Raw genomic sequence first — 8,868 nt, forward strand, 5'->3', positions numbered from 1 at the left:
TCCAGCATCTTTGAATATCATTTGTTTAGTATGGAAATGAAAATGCTTCTTTGTTCTCTAAATCCTTCAAACAGGCCGCCACATTCCATTTGCATACAACCAATGCATGTGACTGTCAAGTCAATATCAACTGCTCTTTTGAATTTGAACATCTGTTGAAACTTAGATTGATCATCTGTTGGAATTTTGTCTGATCATCCGTCGAGACTTATGTTGATCATCCGTTGAAACTTTGTAAATCATTCGTTGAGACTGTCTTCTTGATAGTTAACTCTACTACATTTACACAAGATTACAAGACATCTAATATTTACAATTAGCCATCATATCTTGCATATCAATTTAGTTGTTAACATGACTTGAACTATCTATAACATTTAGTTCACTATGTTATTCAAGTATGCAGAAATGTGCTAATAGTCTTATTGTTACATAAGCTACTCTTTCAACGGATGTTAAAAATAATCATCCGTTGAAAGCTACAATTTCACTTAACTAAAATCTACTAAATTTTTTGTTCAAGTTATCATCAATTACACAACATACTCCTAACAATCTCCCCCAATTTATGTCTATTAGAATTATAGCCATAAATTAAGAGAAACTTGATGATAACAAAACACTCTATGAATACAAAATGAAGTACAGTAAATTGAAATTTCAAGTGTTGCAGTTTATTGAAAATTCTCACAGAGAAAGATTTGTAGAGTGTCTTATAAATCATTTTCAAGGTGGTCCTCTAGACTGAGCAAATTAAGATCATTTCCTTGATTGCCTTGGCTTCTTTCCCAGCTTCACATCATTCTCTTCAATCTGGTTTGGGAGTTGTCTGTAAAATTCTGATTCTTCATTATTTGTTAGATACAGCTTTTCTTGCATTTCTTTTAGAGTTTCATTGCTTGCAATCTTTAGCTTATCTTCCAATCTGAAGAATCTTCTAATTTTCTTTTCATCCTTGAACTCCATGATCCAGTATGGCCTCAAATGCACCCTATCTCCAGTGAAGGGAATAGTCAATACTCTTGGGAGTGCATTTGGTCCCCTCCAACTATTTCGTATATCCTCAATCTTGTTTAGTACTATTTTCTTGGCAACTATGTTAAATCCAAAGTTCTTCTTGATTGAGGAGAAGACAGTCACTAAGGTTGTGTAGCCTTCATTGAGAATTCTGTGAAGTGGCCATGTAATTTCTTTACCACCCTTGTACCTGAAGACTAGTCTCTCTGGAAGGTGCTTGTAGGCATCAATAGATCTAACTTCTTCAAGCTCATCCAGATAGAGATTTATGTCTGAAAATTCTTTGATGTCACATATGAAGAGTTGATCTCCTTTGTTGACAGTAGGTTTGGGTTTGGCCACTCGCTTGGATTTGAGCTTGGCAGGCTTGACTATTTTGACCACTCTTTTTTATCTTCCTTTGTTTAGCAAAGATGGGGAGGTTTAGATCCGGAAGAGCTAAGCTGTCCCAATCTATAGGCTCATTCATTGGAACAACAAGATCACCATGAAAGGTGATGTTGGGATCAATCTTGAACTCATCCTCATTCACAATAGGTATGGTTGATTGGCTTGAGTTTGTAGATTGGGTTGGCATGTAATCTTCCTTGTCTTCATCAAAATTTATCTTCTTCTTTGCATGCATCTTGTATTTAAACTTCCTTTTTATCTGCTTTAGTTCTTCTTTCTTTCCTTCACCCAGATTCTCAGTTGGCAAAACAATTTCTGTGATTTTAGGCTTCTTAGCTTGGTTCTTGGCTTCTAAAGCAGCTTGCTTTTGTTATTGTTTGAGCCTCACCTTTTCCTCTTTCTTAGTCTCCGTAAATTGTGGATGTCCATCCACTACACAGATCAGTTTACCATTTCTATAGATTTTAGCAATCCTTTTCTTTAGCACTGAGTCTCTAGTGTCTTTGAAGAAAGCTATGGACCTTCCAAGCAGCTTCTTTTCATCTGGCCTAGGGGTTTCAGATGATAGATCCAGTGGATTTTTATCTGAGGTTTTTGGATAATTTCTTTTTATCTTAAAGATCACACGGGCCTTTGGAGACTTGATTGTTGAGGGTTGACCCCTTTTTAAGTTCTCTAGGCTCATTTCATTGATTGAAATTTGTCTCAACTGAGAGAAGTGAGAAAAGACCTTGTCTTTCTTCTCAATTGGACCAAATTTCTTTTGAATTTCTTCATCAATCTTCTTCCATTTGTCATCTAGTTCTTTCTCAACTGCTGCTACATCAAGCTGTTTAGATTTCTCATTTGATTCCAACTTAACAACTACTATCTTAATTAGATCAATGTTGTCCAAGACTGGTGGCTTTGGGAAAGTAATTGCTGGAACCATTACTTTGCTTACTTGAATTTTGAGCACTTGCTCCCCCTCACTTATTGACTCCCCTTGGCTAATTGGAATAATATCTTTATCCCCCTTTTTGTTAGCATCAAGTTGAGTGGAGGAAGAAGTTTGTGCAGCCACCACTTTTTGAAGTAGCTGAGTTTGTTGGGCTTGATGTAGATGGATTGCAGTTATTGAAGCTTCCAGGGTTTTGAGTCTTGTGTCCAAGGAGTCCACCTTGTTGGCTAGATCAAAGTTTTTCCATAGTTGTCTGTTGATGTCAAGCATGGTTGTGTTGGGAAACTTAGCATTTAGTCTGTCAGTAACATCCTTCTTGACTTGATCAATTTTTGTCTTCAGCTCAGTAAATCCATATTTTGTTTGAGAGATTGAGTTTGATGTATTTGGAGAGAGTTTGAGTGTGCTTGTAGAAGTCTTTTGGTGTTGGCATTTGTAGTAGTTTGAAGAGTTGTCTGAGTTTGTTGAATGATGTGAGACAGAGTGGATTTGAAATGGTGCTCATCACATGTCTTGGAAAATACCCAAGATGGCATGTTTGATCTTGAGTTAGGGCCTGCTTCTCCCCTATGTCCATGGAATCTCCTTCATCATCATCTTCATCCCCAAATAGATCCTCAGAACCACCAGTTCCATAATCAATGTCATCCTAGCTGTGGGTGGCATGGTTGTGATGACATCCTTAGTCCTTTGCATAGAAGCAGTAGTGTGCACCAAGTTGAGTAGTTTCTCAGCCTCCTCATTGCCCTGTCCAGCCAAAAGTTGATATTCTGTAACAGGATGAGTAAATGTCTCAGCATCCAAAGAGATAGAATCTATGACAGCTTGATATTCTTGCTGAAACAGTTTCTCTTTTTCTGCATCACTAACATTCATTGACTCACTAGCAATGGTTTCCATCCTTATCGCTCGTGTACCTGTTTTTCTCCAATATTCTCTCTATTTTTGCATCAAGGGCTCCCCTTGGCTTCCCACCCTCACCTTCATCTACTAAGGTGGGACTCCACTCATCACTTTTATTAAGATGGAAGAAATAGCTTGCAGAGTTTCACTCATTTCCTCTCCTTTTTCCTGAGAGCAACTCGGCCTCTCACTCAATTCACTCCATTCCCTCATTCCTAAGAGTGATTGTACAACTACTAGATCATCTACACTTGTAACATTTGTTGAAGTTTGAAGTAGTGCAGTGATATTCAATGGATAAGGAACATCCGTCGAAATAGTAGTTGAGAGTTTCAACGGATGACTGCTGTTTAGTACATCCGTCGAGATACAATCACTTGTCAAGGGATGAATAATATCAGTTGAAATAGTGGAAATGAAAGAGTTTGGAGTAGATAGTACAGTTCAATCTATGGTGACTGATTTGAGATATTGCATAGATGTTTCAGTAGTCTCAGAAAGAAATGGCAAATGAGCCAATAAATCATCTAAAAGATGATGCTCACTTGCCTGGATTTTTGGCTCCTCCATGAGAGTTAGAGATGGAGAATCATGAATTGACGTATGAATCATATCAATATCCAGTGAATGTGTAGGTGAGTTTGATGTGTTAGGTGCTTCAATATTTAAAGATTTTGGCTGTGACTCCACATTTATTGGAGCCGCATCAACCTGACTTTGAGAAGGTGCATGTACTGAGTCTTTGATGCTGGGTTTCGAGCATATAAACGTAATGGAAATAGTATTTAAAAATGTAAAAAATCAGAATTTTCGAAACCCACCACAGGATCCATGCAAAATATATATATTTAATTCGTAGATCGGATTGTTTACCTTCAGAAGCTTTACAAATTGGTTGAATAATGGAGATCCAAAGATTGTTCAATCACCACGCATCCTGCTCTCGCGAACTACGCTCTATCGGTATCCACACGAATGCTTGAACTCAAGGATTGGATGTGTACTAGCACAAACTCATTTCTTCTTGCTCTCTCCATCTTCTCCCTTGGTGGCTAGGGTTTTAGTAAAAGTCTTGCATACAAAATCAGCCACACAAGAGATATTATATAGAGATTATAATAAGAATTATAACTCTTAACTAATTAGGAGTTATTATTAATTCAAAATTCTTATTTATATAATAATTAAGTCACACTTAATTATTTAACAAATGAATTTCATAATAAATATTAGTAAATTTGAATATCAATATTTATCTAATTAATTAAGTCATACTTAATTAATATTATAAATAATTTGAATTACTTTAATAAAATTTAAATCCAATTTAAATTAAATAATCCTTCAAGTATTCTTAGTGTGTGACCCTATAGGTTATTATTACGTTGGCAACGAATTTTAAATCTAATTTTACATCGTAAACAATGAGCGACATCTAGTAATACATCATTGCTACTCAAGTAATAATAATTGAATCGGTGATCGATTAAACCTTAATATACAAGGTAATATAATCCCTTTAACCAAATATTATAGATTAAACTAGAGGCATGTAATGTGTCATCCTCATCATAGTTTAATCCAAGTTTCCTTGATCAATGAGTAGACTATCATATCAAATCAATATTTGAGTGTGGCCACACATTTCATAGTTTAGCTCACACAAGAGGCCAATAATATCACTCCTAAAATAGGAGGGTTAAATCTCATCTAAGTCATTCATATTAATTCTCGTATAATATCATTACCCGGTCAAGGACAACTTTTAATGGAATCAGTGTATATTAATTCTCGTATAGAAATATAATGACTTCAGGTCTAAGGACCATTACATTATTATCACTGTGAGAATTACTTATGACACAACAGACATGTAGAACTCATATTGGCTCTGTCCAGCACCATGCACATATACATCTGCCTGTGTTTTTGACTTTAGTATCATCATACCTATGATCAATGAGATGTGATCATCAGTCAAAAACACACCAGTCTTAATGCATTATTATTGTCCCTTAATAATAATACTCGACTAGGGACCTTTAGGAATATTGATACTATTATCATAATCTCATTTTTAAGTCACGTACTTAGAGATATAGAATTGCATATCATATTCCAAGGATATTTATTAATCTAACATTTTTATCACGGTAAATTGAGAATTAATAAATTATAAAGGGAATAATCGATAGAACATAAATATTAATAATCCTAATGTCTTAAACTAAAACATTATAGTGTTGTCTCTAGGGCACAAACACTAACAATCTCCCACTTGCACTAGAGTCAATCACCCATGTATCTAATACTCATGGAACTAGTATGACTATCGTGCTTCTGCTGCGACAAAGCCTTAGTCAGTGGGTTTGCAACACTATCATTACTATGTACTTTACATTTTTATCTCCTTGATCATTAATCTCATTAATAAGGTGATATCGCCTAAGGACATGCTTAAACAATCTCTTTGGCTGTTTCAAAAGTATCAATATATTCGAATTCCATTATAGAATCATCAATGTTCTTGCTGTGAACCATTCCAGCTAATATAACTTATATTTAGACAAAACACAAACCAGACATACACACATAATCATCCTTGTCTATCCAGAAATTAGGTTAAGAAACTAGTATTAGTGTAACCCTTTACAACTAGTTTCCTATCTTCTCCATACACCAAAAATAAATCTTTAGTCCTCTTTAAGTACTTAAGAATATTCTTGAAAATTATCCAGTGACCCTCACCTGAATTAGACTGGTATCTGCTCGTCATGCTCTAAGCATACGAAACATCAGGATAAATACATATCATTGTACACTTTATAGATCTAATTGCTAAAGTATATGGAGCTTTCTCAAACGGCCCTTATCATCTAATAATTTAAGGGCAATTATCTTTTGAGATCACTATCCCATGAGACATCGAAACATATCCTTTCTTTATCTCCTGAATCCTAAAATGATGCAATATTTTATCAATGTATGTACTCTGACTAGGTCGATTAATGTTTTCAATCTATCTCTATAGATCTTGATCCCTAATATATAGGTAGCATCACCTAAGTCCTTCACCGAGAAACTATTTCTCAACCAAGCCTTAACAGCCTGTAGAGAAGGTATGTCATTCCTTATTTGTTATATGTCATCTACATGTAATACTAGGAATGTCACATGGCTCCCACTAACCTTTTTCTCTAAACACATGGTTCATCTTTATTTTGAATAACGCCAAACTCTTTGACCATTTTATCAAAATGAATACTCATTCTCCTTTAGGTTTTCTTCAATCTATAAATAGATAGATGTAATTTACAAACTATCTTAGTAAACTTTGGATCGACAAAACCCTCAGGTTGTATCATATATACATCCTCTTCAAGGTTCCCATATAAGAAAGCAGTTTTGACATCTATTTTCCAAATCTCATAGTCAAAGTAAGCAACTATTGCTAACAAAATCCTGATGGACTTGACCATAGTAATCAGTGAAAATGTCTTATCATAGTCTATACCATGAATAGTTTGAAACTTTTTGCCACTAGTCGCGTCTTATAGGTCTGTACTTTACCATTTACGTCAGTTTTCTTCTTGAAAATCCACTTGCACCCTATAGGTTTTACCCCTTCGAGTGGATTAACTAAAGTCAATAATTTATTTTGATACATGGATTCCATCTGGGATTTCCTGGCCTCTAGCCATCTCTCGGAGTCTGAACTGTTCATAGCATCTTGGTAGGTGAGAGGCTTATCATTATACGTAAGGATCACATCACCATCTTGAGTCAAAAGAAATTCATAATCTCTCCCGGGCTCATGGTGAATCCTACTAGATCTACGAATAACCTGTGTTTCTTGGACATGATTACTTTCAATATTTTGATGTACATCCTGATCTTATTCCAACTTTGGTTCAATATTATCATGTGGTTCTCGATCTTCATCTAGATGTATTATTGTTAGGGCGAAAACATGCACTAATATTCACGCAAGTATACGCGTTCGCAAGTAATATAGAATACTTTCTAGTTTGTTCCCTCAGAGACTCAAGCTAAGTTATTGTCTAATTAAACTCACTCACCAATGTATGATTACTTCTCAATGTTAAGATAACACTTAAAATTGTTGATTAAATATTAACTATAATTAACTACTTAATTAACCACTTAACTAACACTTCAATTTATCAATAATAAAACACTCATGAGATCACAACTTCATTATTACTTCCTTCTATAGCCATTGTTATTACCTTTAGCGTGTGACAGTGATGATATTAATCGAATAACACGGAACTGATAAAAGCCAACTTTCATTGTACTAATACCATTCTACCAAACATCCACAATTAAGATAGAAGTTGAATAGTCATCAATTATGTTGAGTTCCTATATGTCTACAGAAATTGACAACATAACGATTTAAGCACAAGTTATTCCTTTTGATTACATAGGGCAAATAAAACTGTTAGAGTTACCCACTAATCATGTACAACGTACATGAACCTATGCTAGCATGGCAAGTTCTAAATCTCAAGATCCACCGTCGCTTCTCAAGAGATTAACACCCTATCTTATATGTTTGCGACACACATAAGACGAATACGCACAACCAATACTAGATATCATGCAATCACCACACACTAAAGTATTAAAAAATTAACTAAAGAATTCCATAATAAATCCGTTGCAACCCCATGATCACGATTAGCCCATAATAGAACTTATCGCCATCATGGGTTCATATGAAATCATGATAAACAACACAAGAAAATAATAACTAAACTAATTATATTAAAACAGAGTACGTCACAAGAGTAAATAATTCAAAGCAAGAAAACTAGCATCCAACGCTACAACGAAACAAGAATCACACAAATATATGCTTCCTCTTCGCTGCAGTGTGCTAAATCGGTCTTCTTCCTTATCTCCTTCGCTTCTTGCACAAAACACAATCTAAAACATAATCTCCTTCATTCTATGTGTGAAAAACGTCTCTAATCTACTTATATAATAGTCCCATAAAACTCAGATTACATAGAAGTTGGAAGCCAAATAGAAGTAGAAGTCTAAAATAATTTATCCTTTTCCCCGACCCTGCGCGACCGCTCAGCATTTCTGCGCGGGCGCGCAAGGCTGCTGCGCGGCCGCTCAGCATTGCTGCGCGGCGCGCAGGACCCTACTGGAAAAAATCCAGGTTTGCTCCATTTCTTCGCCGTAATCTGCCCGTTCTTTTCCTCTCGCAATGGTGAACACATGCCAAAGCTTATTCTTGATGATTCCCCCTCCGAAATGCAACTAATACCCTGAAATGCATAAACACTAGAAAAACGCTTCAAATACACAAAATACTTGATTTCAAGACACCAATTTAAGCCATTTTAAGACGTTCTAAGTGGTATAAAATGCCACTTATCACACCCCCAAACTTAAATCGATGCTTGTCCTCAAGCGTCACAGACTCAAAACAAATAAAAATATGCATGAATGCAATCTATATGAAAATGCAACGATCCCCCTTACTACAATTAACCAACCAAATTGTCACATCTCAACGAATGCAGTTAGACAACTAAAGATCAATAAACTCATGCAAACGGACATACAACCAGAAACGTGGT

Source organism: Apium graveolens, chromosome 7, assembly GCF_009905375.1.
Source record: "Apium graveolens cultivar Ventura chromosome 7, ASM990537v1, whole genome shotgun sequence".
Taxonomy (NCBI): Eukaryota; Viridiplantae; Streptophyta; class Magnoliopsida; order Apiales; family Apiaceae; genus Apium; species Apium graveolens.